This window comes from Nicotiana tabacum, chromosome 5, assembly GCF_000715075.1.
Source record: "Nicotiana tabacum cultivar K326 chromosome 5, ASM71507v2, whole genome shotgun sequence".
In the NCBI taxonomy this organism is placed as follows: Eukaryota; Viridiplantae; Streptophyta; class Magnoliopsida; order Solanales; family Solanaceae; genus Nicotiana; species Nicotiana tabacum.
In genome coordinates this window covers 70,762,927-70,778,050 of record NC_134084.1, presented here as the reverse complement: position 1 = coordinate 70,778,050, position 15,124 = coordinate 70,762,927, and the positions used below count along the sequence as shown (strand labels likewise).

The 15,124-nt window shown below is 40.1% G+C and overlaps 1 long non-coding RNA gene across 1 annotated transcript; it reads right to left on the bottom strand.

Annotated features, from left to right (window-relative positions):
- Positions 1–207: 207 nt before the first annotated feature.
- Positions 208–1,403, bottom strand: LOC142180610 (uncharacterized). Its single transcript, XR_012709222.1, has 2 exons — positions 1,198–1,403; positions 208–551 (listed from the first exon to the last, which is right to left on the bottom strand). It is a non-coding gene; the product is annotated as an uncharacterized LOC142180610 (long non-coding RNA).
- Positions 1,404–15,124: the final 13,721 nt, after the last annotated feature.

Here is a 15,124-nt window from a genome sequence, read left to right as displayed (position 1 = left end):
TATATTACTGCGGAGGGTAGCATCATCGTAATATATTATTGCAGAGCATCACATCGTCGTAATATAATACTGTAGGACATAATATCGACGTAATATTGCGGGGCATAACATCATTACCCAAACCGATGGGACGCGACGGGTGCCTGAGTCCTACCTGTCTGACACCCCTAAGCATGCATCTAAGATATGAATCTGAATAGCATCGGCTGAATTACGAAAATAACATATATAAAAGAAACATGCCAATAAGGCAGATGTACGCATACATGAAGGATACAGTGGGTGAGCTGGCAAGGCTGCTATAGACAACTATACATTCAAAACTGAAGGCCGACAAGGCCACATACAGCCCAACTAGACATATTGTCCACAGACCTCTAATAGAAACATAACTGTACAAAGACGGGACTGAGTCACGTCATACCCATAGACATATGTATATTCAAACGTATCATACTAAAATCAAAAGCAGCGCCAGATCAAGTGGAGCATGCCAACTCTCGATGATCAGGGATCCTAAGAAGGGGGACCGTCAGCTTGCCTACCTACACCTGCAGGCATAAACGCAGGCCCCATGAAATAGGGCGTCAGTACGAAAAATGTACTGAATATGTAAGGCATGAAAATTAGTACGTAAAAAATATAAATGAAACATGGAATAAGGAAACACATCTTTAAATCTGAATAACTTTGTAAATTCTAAAACCTTTATAATGTCATGCACGTGCGTATAAATGTCATGCCATGCATAGGTATGGGTGTACATAATATCATCAAGCCACTGAGGGCATCCCATCATATCATCTCAACCACTGTGGGCAACATCATCAACATATACCATATCAGGTGGTGGTGCGTATATAACGCCATAACCTTTTTCCATATCCCATATACATATATTTACATATATACGCATATACAATGTCATTCGGTCATGGGTCAATGCACATGTATAAATGAGTCAAATGCATGAAAAATACGTAATAATCGCAATATTCCTTCCGGATAAACTTTTTCAATTATGTATTATTCTGAGACCTATGAAGAGAAGACAATAATATTTTTCATGGGGAATCAAGAATATAGACACCCCTACTATTTCTATGAATAGAGTAATTTATAGAAACTATGTGATTGCTTATTTCTTCAGTATAATTTAGACTATGCCAAAAGAAAGAAGGGAGGGCCTTAACATACTTGTTCCTTAAATTATTTGATCGAAGTGAAGCTTCTGCTTCCGTGAAATATGTTGAAACGAGAGAATGAAGCTTATGTTTCTGAATTTGAACGAAATTTGCTTGGAAAGAAGTCTTCTAACGTTTTCCTTAGCTCCTAACCTTTCAAACTAAGAAAGGAAAAGTTTTCTTGTTGTGTTGGGATCTCTCACGTTTCTGCTCCTTACCCCAAACATGAATTAGGACAACTCTTTTAGTTGTATAATTCAGATACCTTATAGATAGCCACCTAGGATAGTTAATTGCTTAGTCACTTCATGTGGTAAGCTAGTGCTGCCACATGTCTTTGGAGTATAATTAATTAAGTTTTATCCAATTATTAGTTAACCGGGTAATGTCCTGTTACCCGGTAATTAATCAATTGTCCGCATAATTTAATAAATTGCCACAAATTACTTAAAATTCTACTTATGTTTAATATATTTCATATATACTTTATACATTATACTACTGTGGTCATATGGTACCTTGAATGGTACTAGTTCATAATTATTGGGTATTATCGCTCGACCCGTATTTTATTCTAATTTGGCCACTTTCAACGAAACTCGTTTTCTTTAATTCGTGTACCCTTTTATCCTTCATAACACTTATTTATTGCTTGTTATAAATAGCGTAAATACGTTAACGTCAAGATGATCTCATCCCCGAGTCTACGTCAATTAATTGAAGACGAAGCTTTTAACGTACGAAAACACGAGATGTAACATCCTTCCCCCCTTAGAAACATTCATCCTCGAATGTTTAACTCCTCGTGATCTATATAACTTTGGCAGGGTCGCCTCTGTAATAGAACCACTACCAACTCTCCCCGTAGAAGTTTAATAACCCAATGCCACACAGGACCACAATTATCAATAATGACAATGACCTCACACGACCAACAAAAATAACCAATAAAAGAATTTGTACATGTACGTTATGGTTATGATGTCTCCGTCAGAACCTTTTTTGGATGAGGAAATAAGTAGGGATATCTAGACTTCATGTTTTCCTCGGCCTCCCAAGTCATTTCTTCCACATTGTTGTTCCTCCAAAGTACTTTCATGGAGGCTACCTCCTTATTCCGCAGCTTACGAATTTATCGGTCTAGGATGGCGACCGGTATTTCCTCGTATGATAAGTCTTCTGTAATTTGTACATCATTTGTGGGCACCACTCAGGTAGGATCACCAATGCACTTTCGTAACATAGATACGTGAAAAATTGGATGGATAGACTCCAATTCCGAGGGCAATTCTAACTCATAAGCTACTCGTCCCACTCTCCAAATAATCCTATAAGGCCCAATATACTGTGGGCTAAGTTTGCCTTTCTTGCTAAACCTCATCACACCTTTCATAGGCGACACCTTTAAGAATACCCAGTCATCAACCCCAAACTCTAAGTCTCATCGCCGCACGTCAGAATAAGACTTCTGACGACTCTGAGCTATCAATAGTCAATCCCAAATCCTTTTTCTATGGCTTGCTGAACCAGGTTTGGCCCGTGTAATCCAGATTCTCCAACATCAAACCACCCTATAGGCAACCTACACTTCCGTCCGTAAAGAGCTTCGTATGGAGCCATCCGAATGCTGGAATAGTAGCTATTATTATACGCGAACTCAATAAGCGACAGATGATCATCCCAACTACCTTTGAAATCTATTACACAAGCTCGTAACATATCCTCCAGTGTTTGAATAGTACGCTCAGCTTGTCCGTCTGTCTGGGGATGAAATATTGTACTAAGACTTACTTGAGTCCCCAATCCTTTTTGGAAAGACCTCCACAAGTTAGTTGTAAAGTGAGCTCCTCTATTCGAGATAATAGATATAGGGACACCATGCAGTCGTACTATTTCCTTAATATAAAGTCTTGCATAATCCTCTTAGGAATATGTAGTCCTAACAGGCAGAAAATAGGCTGACTTTGTAAGCCTATCAATAATCACCCATATCGAATCGAACTTATGATGGGTACGAGGTAAGCCTATGATGAAGTCTATATTGATTACTTCCCATTTCCAAGTCGGAATCTCCATAGCTTGCAATAATCCACTGGGTTTTTGATGTTCAATCTTAACCGGCTGACAGTTAGGACACTTAGCAACAAATTCCGCTATATCCTTTTTCATTACGTCCCACCAATATACTTCCCTGATGTCATGATACATCTTTGTCTCTCTTAGATGGATAGAATAATGAGAATAGAGAGTTTCTCCCATAACCTGCCGACACAGCTCTGCAACATTAGGCACACATAATTGTCCTCGATATCTAAGGACCCCAACTTCTGTAATTTCAAACGGCGTCTTCTCCTTCTGAAGGGTGGTATCCCTATAATGAACTAACACAGGATCCTTGTACTGGCGTTCCTTTACTTTAGTTATTAAAGAGGATGTTGCCGTATCCTGAAGAGTAATTCCAGCATCACCTGAGTCCAGTAATCGAACTCCAAGACTAGATAGCTGATGAACCTTCTCGCGCCCCCTTTTTTCTCGCAAAATCAGTTTTATGACATTTGGGAGGACAACTCATTCCTTTTGGGAATTGGGTTTGATTTGAAGAGTCGCTACCTAATGATTAAAGTGCATTAGGACACTAGGAGGGGTTTGTTTTGAGTAACCATAGATTGGGTAAGGGCTTAAAATTATCCCAAGGGGAAGGTTTTAGGCACCCCTCAGGATCCACTAGTGCGGTTCCCGGCCAAACTATTGTTGTGACTTAAGTGCAAATAACACATAGGCAAATAAAGGCTTCAAATAAGAGGGGATGTTCATGTAATGGTTACAAATAAACAAAAATAAGAAGAAGGAACTAAAAGAGTTGATTTCCTTAAAAGAAATGGTTTTTAAAAAAATTTAAAAGAAACACAGAAAACAAAGGAATTGGGGGGTCCTAGGTTTATTGATAATATGGATCACCCCACACAACATCCGTTAATCACTCCTCAGTGAGGGGCTACACGTGATGTTATCACGTGGTCATTATATCCATATCTACCCTTTCTCACCCCGTTAAGGTATTAAAGCGCGGAATGATCTCGTTTACTTATTGTATGTTATTACCCACCTCAATCCTATCAGCCCCGGAGGCACTTGGGACTACTAATCCTAAAGGGAGGAGGTATTAGGCTTATTTGTGGTTTCAAAAGGTAAAATACTAAGGCGACAAACAAAACACATATATCAAGTTTGGGGAAGTATATAAACAAATAAAAAGGGCTCAAACAGGCCTCCTTTAAACCAAAGAAAGCACATAATGTAGCATGACTTGCATGTACTGCTTAGGGTCTGATTAAAGCTTAAAAGGTTGAGGCAGACTGATTTATTACATAGTTCAGATAAGAAGCCCGAATCATGCCTGCCTGCTGGTTGTAGCACATAAAATCTGATTCAGCTTATAAGTTATCCTACGGCTTGCCTAAGTGTTGGACGAAGACCTATAGGCATGATGTCTACTGATTTCAGAAACAAGGATATGAGCTGATTACATACTGAAGAAAGAAACGCGAGTTTTTAGCAAAAGATCGCCAGTCCTACAACTGGTAATGCATTATTATTGCTGGTTTTAGACTCATAAGCGAGTGAGGCGATTCAGATTTGATTAAAGCTCCTATAGGCATGCTTTCTATGCATTTGTCAACTTTAGAACACTTTTATAGACATAGAGAAATGTAGAAATCCTACAAATATGATATATAGGTGTTGTATTTTTTATTGACATGATATCTAATTGCAATTGGTTATTTAAGACCTATAAACATGTTTGCCTAATGAAAAATGGATATGCAAGATTCAGAAAGACCTATAGGCATATTTTCTATATATGCATATGCAGAATTCAGATTTCGAGTAATTATAGACATGATATCTATATGAGAGTGCAGAAATTCAGAAGATTCTATATATGAGGATGCAGGATTCCTATAGACATGGTATCTATATGGAAGTGTAGAAATCAAAGATTCCTATAGGCATGGTTATCTGCATGGAAATGCAAAAATTCAGAAACTCCTATAGGTAGGTTATCTACATGGAAATGCAGAAATTTAGAAACTCCTATAGGCAGGTTATCTACCCCTTTTGCATACATGGTTACCCCTCCCTTTTTCACTATCCATCCCCGCGAGTTTTCATTACAAAGTTATTACAGCCTAGAAAAATAAAGTAAAGTAAAGAAAATACATCAGAAATTAAAAAGTATAGCCAAGGAGAGCCTGATTCAGACTTCCTGTCTGAAATATAAAGTAAACCAACTCCAAGAGATCATGTTCCAAAGCCTTTCTCCCATTTAGGGTGTGTCAAAGTTCCCTAAGAGTCTCATATGAACTCCGGTCAGTGCTTACACCCAAATGTATTATTGGATTAAGACATAGTGTAGTGTGGAAGGGCCAGCCCTAAGGTGTCCAAGTTCAGAGGAAAATCAAGGTCCCAAGGCAAGGCTCACAAGAGGGGGAAGAACTTAGAGACTAAGAGAGAGTGCAAGTACAGAAATAGAGTGCTGAAAGGGGAAAGGGAAAAGGGAAACAACTTAAATCAGTACACATAGGGGTGTAGGGGAATAGGAGAATTGCAAGAGCAAAAGAAAAGCAGGCTGATAGGCACACCCAACAATGGGAGATGTTGGCACACCCTCCAGCCTGTTTGCTTAGAGGTTAAGACCCCATTGGTTCAAACTTAATTCATGGGCAACAACTCACATTGCCATGCCTTAAGTCACAACTCCAAACACATAGGGGTAATGGGGATAGAGAGCAAGGATTCACAGCAGAAACAGACAGAAAGATATGAGTGTACTAACTTAAATATTGAACTTTACAGAAACAGTAAAGTAGACATGGATATAAAAGCTGTAAATGAACACATTGTGATTATGCTAAAGCTTAAATTAGGACATACCAGTTTCAAAGAAACAAATAGAGAAAATGCAGTAGTATTGCAAAACAGGCCACGGTGCAGACAAAAAGAGAATATTATTATGAGAGAGTATGAGTTTAGAAGGATTCTCAGTTGATGATGAGTTTGTGAAAGAGTTGTGCAATTATAATGTGAAAATCAGGCAGAAATAAGGTAAGAAAACAGTTAAGGAACTGATTGTCAATTAAGAATCAATTACACAAGACTTCCTTTAATTAGGGAATTCACATTCAAACGGGAAAGCTATTTAAGGGAATAAGTCAAATAAATATCTTGTGCAAAGCATGCAATTAGGGGCAAATACATAAAAAGTTATTTAAGGACAGAACTTGAAATACACGGTTGTACAAGTAAGGTAAGAAAATCAATTAGTAGCCAGTAAATCAAAGGGTCTGAGATTTTGCAATTATTGGTCCATGAATGAACCGAGTTAGAAAAGATGAGAAAAGGTTTTTAACTTAAGTCGAATCACAGGGAAATCAGCAAACAATGGAAAGAAATCATTCAGACCTATTCAGAAGGAAGTCTAAACTAATCACAAATTTGAAAACCCCTTTAGAGGGAGGTTCATCACATATAAAAGGCATACAAACATGTTGAGTTGAAAGAAGATTTTGTGACTTCGCAAAAATCAGTAGGTAATGGTTGTCACATAAGTCAGTAATGTAGAAGAGAGATAGCATCTAGTAGCATACAAAAGATCCAATGCAAAAGATCTTAGAAGAGTTTAGCAAAAGGTCAGAATCATATGAAAACAAGGATGTCCAAACTCAGTTCAGAGACTCAAAATTGGTCTGAAAGAGTTGAGGGTTTTTGAAATAAAACCCTAGTTCAAGCAAGTCACATAGCCAGACTTGGGGGAACCCCCAAATTCTAGGGTTTCCACCATTAATCGAGTGCAGAGGAAAATATAGTAGAAAAAGCATACAAAAACACAGTATAGGAAAATACAGTAGAAGAAGCATACAAGAACATAGTAGAAGAAAATACAAGGACACAGTAGAGGCAAATACACACAAAAAGGAAAAGAAAGTCAAAGAAACATTTAAATACTTTCAAAAAATCCTAGATCGGAAAATAAGATTTTGAAAGTAGTTTTTGAAAGAAAAGTCAGAAAAATCGTTTAAAATCTTAAGAAAAGCATGGATCTGGAACAGATCTAGAGAGATCAGAAAAACCTCACAACTAGGGTTTTCAGAGGAACCCAAGCGATGAGAAAGGCTTGTATCTAAGCAAGAGGAGTCGAGACCATGCTTCAAAACAGACATAGCTCGCATGAATGGGGCTGGAGATGGTCGTGGAACTCGAATCGACCGAGGTCTGGACACAACCCTTCAGGATCGAGTCATGGAGCTTCAGTTAACCAGACGTAAGGAGCCATATGTGGCTTGGTGGGTGGTGAAACCACGATGGATCTAGGTTAGAGAGTGGTCGGAGAAGGTGAAAAGGATTCATCGGAGAGGAGGGGATGGGGGAAGGTTCTAGAGAGAACTAGTGGTTAGAGAGATAGAGATGAGTTAGGGGAAATGACGGGTATTGGGGGGTCGTTAGGTTAAAAAAGGTAAGGACGGATGAGGGTCGTTGATCTTTTTGATCAACGGCCAAGATTTAACAAGGTTCTGGGTCGGGTAGGGGTGATTGGGGCCTGGGTCGGGTAATCTGAAATTGGGGTCCAATTTGGGATTCAGATTTTAGGCTAAAATTGAAACAAATTGGGCTATTATTTGAATAGCCAATTTTCCCCTTTACAATTATGAAAAATAGTAAATTAATTTCTGAAAATGAATTGAAAGCATCAAAATGATTTATAACACATAATTATCAATTAAAAAAATATAAAATCTCATTTTATGCATATGAAACGAATTTAAACCTAAAAAGGCTAATATTGTAATTATGCAATTCTATCCTTAAAAAATACCAAATAATTTTATAAAAATGTGTAAAAAATACATTAGGTATATTTTAGTATAAACATGAGACTCCAATAAATGAATCACTAAAAATGATAATTTGGGGGATAATTATTGGGTTTTCTTGGTAAAATAGGGCAGTAAATTTATTTAAAAATCTTTTAAAAATTTAGAAAAAATAATGTAGCCTTGGAAAATACTCATATATGCTTATACATGCTATTTTGAAAGGTATTTTGCATATGAAAATATACAGGGAAACATTGGGTATCAATAGCTGCCCCTCTTTATCCGGGAAGGATGAAAGAGTTGTCGGGTAAAGATATGATGGCCAATTTTGACCAAACGAAATGGTTTGAAGAGGCTGACCGTGCTCTAGTTCTTGAGCTGCCTACATATCCCTAGTCTTACAGAAATCAGTCCATATGTAGTTCCAGATCCGTCGGCGGAGTATGCCGATTGAGACTTTTCAAGAACGGACGCAATATTCAGATTGGGATGAATGGTTAAGGTTTAGTAGGGCTGCGAGAACTGGAGCAGGATTGCTCCTACTGAGATGGTCGTTGCTCTCCGGTTTACCTGCAAATAAGCAATACAAGTGTATATTGTGCGAAAATTTAAACGTGATGCAAGTTCCCATCGGACCATGAATGTTGTCTTTGGACGGTTAGGATGACGTCCTCAGACCATGACATCCTGGGCCATGAAGCGTATGATAAGGGATTCACAGGCCATGAAATGATGCTCTCGGGTTATGAGAATAATGCCTCCGAACTATGACGCCTTTGAATAATGATATGCAAAAGATAAAAAGGGTCCTCAGGCCATGGCATGACGTTCTCGGGCTATGAAAATGGTGCCTCCGAATAATGAAGCCTTTGGATAGATTGGCGATCTTTCCGCCCATGAGTGCAGAAGGTGGCGATATTTCAACCCATGAGATACAGAAGGTGGCGATCTTTCATCCGATGCAAAATGTAAATGATGTGGCGATATTTCAGCCCATGAGATGTAGAAGGTGGCAATCTTTCAGCCGATGCAAAATGTAAATGAAGTGGGGATCTTTCAGCCGATGCAAGATATAAATAAAGTGGGGATCTTTCAGTCGATGCAAGATGTAAATAAAGTGACGATCTTTCAGATGATGCAAAATGTAAATGAAGTGGTGATCTTTCAGCCGTGCAGAATGTAAATAAAGTGGCGATCTTTCAGCCGATGCAAAATGTAAATAAAGTGGCGATCTTTAAGCCATGCAGAATGTAAATAAAGTGGCGATCTTTCAGCCGATGCAAAATGTAAATAAAGTGGCAATCTTTCAACCATGCAGATGTAGAGTTAGAGCTTAACCTTGGAAGGCAGAATGGTAGCCTTATGCAATGCAGAGAATGCAGATGGAGACAGAGCTTAGTCTCAGAAGGCAGAATGGTAGCCTTATGCAATGCAGATGGAGACAGAGCTTAGTCTCGGAAGGCAGAATGGTAGCCTTATGCAATGCAAGAAAAATGCAGATGGAGGTAGAGCTTAACCTCGGAAGGCAAAATGGTAGCCTTATGCAATGCAAAGAATGCAGATGGAGACAGAGCTTAGTCTCTGAAGGCATAAAGGTAGCCTTATGCAATGTAGAGAATGCAGATGGAGACAGAGCTTAGTCTCGGAAGGCAGAATGGTAGCCTTATGCAATGCAGAGAATGCAGGTAGAGATAGAGCTTAGTCTCGGAAGGTAGAATGGTAGCCTTATGCAAGAAATAAAAGGCAGGTGGTAGTAGAGTTTTCTTAGCTGATATCTGATTTCGATATTGTGGCTGTTGGGGATATTGTGTGCATATAGCAACTGTGAATAGGTGACGGTTCTGAGAGTTTTATTCTTGATCAGTATGAGTTTATAGTATATTTGATTATTTTCCAATTCAGGTGTCTGCATCCAAAGAAAAACCGTGAGTTTTGTAAAGGGAAAAGGTTAGTTCGTATCCCCGCTGACTTTGCTTAACCTACTCGGCTCTGTTTTGGTGATACTGTGTGTATCATTGGGGTAGCGTTGCTAAACAAAGCAATTTTGGCGACAGACATGCATGAATTAGTAAAATATAACATAAATACATAATCGAGAATAGTTTTCTTTAGATGAACCGACGACTGCGACGTGGTTCAAGACATTGCAACTTTTCTACTCCAGAATTTTGAGGTCCGCCTCAAAATTCTGCCCCAGTTTACTGGGCTGCTATTTTTGACGGCTGCTTGCAGTGACTGGCTAAAATTACTTCAGAATTTTGAGGGTCCTTCTCAAAATTCTACCCCAGTTTCCCATTGTGGGGGGAATGAAAATTTTATTGAATTGTGAATGAACCCGTAGGGCTGCCTATGTATCCCCTCTTAAACGGGAATCAGGTCAGGCATAGTTCAAATTACATCATATAAGGAAAGCATAAAGGTTACACATAGTATCGTTTGACTGCGTCTGAATTGATCGGCTTTGGCCAAACTTCCATGTCCATTTCTGCAAGTATGAGGGCTCCTCCTATCAGAACCCGATGAACCATGTACGGACCCTACCAGTTGGGAGAGAATTTACCTCTGGCTTCATCTTGATGCGGAAAAATTTTCTTTAACACCAGCTACCCCTGTGTGAATTGTCTCGGATTGACTCTTTTGTTGAAGGCTCTGGACATTCTGTTTTGATAGAGCTGACTGTGGCAAACTGCATTCATTCTCTTTCCGTCTATAAGAGCTAGCTGCTCGTAATGACTTTTTACCCATTCTGTGTTGTCGAGCTCTGCTTCCTGTATGATCCTTAAGGAAAGAATTTCCACCTCGGCGGGAATGACTGCCTCTGTACTGTAAACCGCATATAGGGGGTAGCCCCAGTTGATGTGCGGACTGTGGTACGGTAACCCAATAAAGCAAATGATAACTTCTCGTGCCACTATTTATGCTTCTCTATCATTTTCCTCAATATCTTCTTGATATTCTTATTGGCGGTTTCTACGGCTCCGTTCATCTGAGGTCTATAGGCTATAGAATTCTTGTGTTTGATTTTGAAGGTTTCACACATGGCTTTCATCAGGTCACTGTTGAGGCTGGAACCATTATCAGTGACAATTGACTCCGGGATCCCGAACGAGTAAACGATACGATCGCGCACGAAATCTGCCACGACTTTCTTAGTCACTGCTCTATAAGATGTTGCTTCAACCCATTTGATGAAATAATTAATTGCTACTAGGATAAACATGTGCCCATTTGATGTGGCAGGTTCGATTGGTCCGATAAAATCCATTCCCCAGGCGGCGAACAACCACGGCGAGCTTGTTGCATTAAGCTCATTTGGAGGCACCTTTATCATGTCTGTGTGTATCTGGAAGCGGTGGCACTTTCGGACATACTGGATGCAGTCTGCTTCCATAGTCATCCAAAAGTAACCAGCTCGGAGTATTTTCTTTGCTAAGACAAAACCATTCATATGTGGATCGCATGTCCCTGCATGAATTTCCTCTAATAGCATGGATGCTTCCTTTGCGTCGACACACCTTAGTAATCCCAAATCAGGAGTCATCCTATACAAGATTCCTCCGCTGTGAAAGAAATTGTGGGATAACCTCCGAAGCGTGCACTTCTGAGTAGCATTTGCGAGTTCTGGGTATTCTCCTTTTGCCAAGTATTCCTTGATATCATGAAACCAAGGCTTTCCGTCTGCTTCTTCTTCGACATGAGCACATTAAGCTGGTTGATCATGGATCTTTACCGGAATAGGATCAATGAAATTCTTGTCTGGATGTTGTATCATGGATGATATGGTAGCCAGTGCATCGACGAATTCATTCTGGGCCCTGGGAATATGCTGGAATTCTGCCTTTATAAATTTCTCAATTCCTGTACATAATGCGGATACGGGAGTATCTTAGAGTTCTAGGTTACCCATTCTTCTCAGACCTGATGTATAAGCAAGTCTGAATCCCCAATTACTAGCAGCTCTTGAATGTTCATGTCAATGGCCATCTTGAGCCCTAAGATGCAGGCTTCATACTCGGCCATATTGTTGGTGCAGGGGAACCTGAGTTTGGCAGACGTTGGATAATGCTGACCGGTTTCTAATACTAGGACCGCTCATATGCCAACTCCTTTGAAATTTGTTGCTCCATCGAAAAACATTCTCCAACCATCAAAGTATTCTGCAATATCTTCTCCTATGAACGATACCTCTTCATCAGGAAAATATGTTTTCAGGGGTTCGTATTCTCCGTCCACGGGATTTTTAGCAAGGTGATCTGTTAGTGCCTGTCCTTTGATTTCTTTCTGAGTCATGTAGACAATGTCAAATTCACTCAACAGGATTTGCCACTTGGCCAGCTTGCCAGTGGGCATGGACTTCTGAAAGATGTACTTTAAGGGATCCATCCTTGATATGAGATATGTAGTATAGGCACAGAAGTATTGCCTCAACTTCTAAGCTACCCAAGTCAAAGCACAATAGGTGCGCTCTAACAAAGAATACTGAGCCTCATACGGGGTGAACTTCTTATTGAGGTAATAAATGGCTTGCTCCTTCCTCCCCATTTCATCATGTTGCCCCAGAACACAACCGAACGCTCTATCCAATACTGCAAGGTAGAGTAATAGAGGTCTACCTAGCTCGGGTGGGACCAAAATCGGTGGTGTTGACAGGTACTCCTTGATTCTGTCGAAGGCCTTTTGGCAGTCATCGGTCCATTTGGCAGCGGCATCCTTATTCAACATCTTAAAGATTGGATCACATGTAACTGTAAATTGTGCTATGAACCGGCTGATATAGTTAAGTCTCCCCAAGAAACTCATTACGTCCTTCTTGTTCTTTGGCGGTGGCAGTTCTTGAATAGCTTTGACCTTTGATGGATCCAGTTCTATTCCTCGGCGACTTACAATAAACCCAAGTAGTTTTTCGGTAGGAACCCCAAATGTGCACTTCGCGGGATTCAGTTTTAGGTTGTACCTTCTCAGTCTATTGAAGAACTTCCTTAAATCTTCCATGTGATCAGTGGCTTTCTTGGACTTGATGATAATATCGTCTACATATACTTCGATCTCCTTGTGTATCATATCGTGGAAAATGGTGGTCATGGCCCTCATGTAGGTGGCCCCTGCATTTTTTAACCCAAAGGGCATCATTTTGTAGCAGTACATTCCCCACGGCGTAATGAAAGTCGTTTTCTCAGCATCTTCTTCATCCATCCAGATCTAATGATAACCAGCAAAACAATTTACAAATGATTGCAACTCGTGCTTGGCGCAATTGTCAATCAGGATGTGTATGTTTGGCAAGGGGAAGTCGTCCTTCAGAGTGTCCCGATTGAGATCCCAGTAGTCGATATAGACTCTGACCTTCCCATCCTTATTCGGCAACGGCACAATATTGGCTAACCATGTCGGATATTCTACTACCCTGAGAACCTTAGCTTTGACCTGCTTAGTGACTTCTTCCTTTATTTTCAAATTCATGTCAGGTTTAAACTTTCTGAGCTTCTGTTTTATCGGTGTACATGTCGGATCAATTGGTAGTTTGTGTGCCACAATAGATGTGCTCAAACCAGCTATGTCATCATATGACCAAGCGAATATGTCCTCATATTCCCTTAGAAATTTTATGTACTCTTCATTTTCTAATGGTGACAAATGAATGCTGATTCGTGTTTCTTTGACGTTCTGTGCATCTCCCAGGTTAACAATCTCAGTCTCGTCCAGGTTGGACTTCGGCCTGCTCTCAAAGTTCTCGACTTCTTTAACAATCTCTTCTGGTATATCATCTTCCTCTAAATCTATGTCCGTTTATTGTGTTATCTTGTTACATGTCACAGCCATTGGTTCATCAAGATAGGTAATAGTAATGTTGTATAAATAAAGTAATGAGAGAAAATAATAAGAGTAAGATTTGTAAGGAAACCAAAATGCTTTGATAAATTTCATAACTGTTCTAAACATTGGAAGATATTATTGAGAAAATTCAAAATGCGAAAGGAAAATCAACTAGTAAAAATAAAAGATAGTGCATGATGTTTTGTTCAGCCTTGCTACCCCGAGGCCTTCCGGGCTCTGGTGGTTCTGATGGTCCAATTGTTGAGGCATGCTCCTCGGCTTACGGCCTGTATGGAAGGGCCTTCCTCCCCTTCCTCCTTGAAGATGATACAACAATCTATGTCATCATCTTCTAGGAACAAATTCCTCACTTCTGCTAGTGCTTCCTCTTCTTTCGACCCATAGATAATATTGGTCGGCTGGAAAGTCTGCTCCAAATGTGGTATTGGTTGCTCCAGTAGGTAATATGGCCCGTTCCATGGTGGCGACCAGTTGTTAAATTCTTCCCACGTGTACTCATATCCCAGACCAAAGGTGGTGCCATGTTTCTTCAGTTTGATAGGCTTGGCGATTCCTTGGAGGTTCTTGCCAAGTCCCTTGCCAGGTTCATATTCGCTCCAGTTCAATATGCTTTCAATTTTGTTGTCCCACCATTTGTCTTTGTCAATGGCGTTGACTCGCTCGATGTGGTGATAGGTTTCCCCACCTATCTTCCTTCTTCCTCTGATCGCTAGGATGGTTTGGCGATTGTATATAGGATTGCTACTGTCGCCGTGAATGATCACCTCTTGGTGATTCCACTCAAACTTCACTGCTTGATGTAGTGTTGACGCTATAGCCCCAGCGGCATGAATCCACGGTCGTCCCAACAGCAAGTTGTAAGATGCCGGCACATCTATTACTTGGAAATCGACATCGAACCAAGTAGGCCCCATTTTCAAGCACAAACTAATTTCCCCAATAGTGGACCTTTGGGAACCGTCGAAAGCTTTGAAGTTGATTGCCTCGTCCTTCATCTCATGCAGCCCTTTCCCCAATGTTCTGAGTGTTACCAATGGACAAATATTGAGGTTGGACCCTCCATCAATCAGGATCCTAGTGATAAAATAATCTTCGCATTGCACGGTGATGTGCAACGGTTTTTTGTGACTCAACCCTTCTGGTGGCAGCTCATCTTTATGAAAAGTGATCTTGTGACTTTCCAATACCTGCCCTACCATGTTTGCCATTTCTCCTCCGGTGATGTTGCTT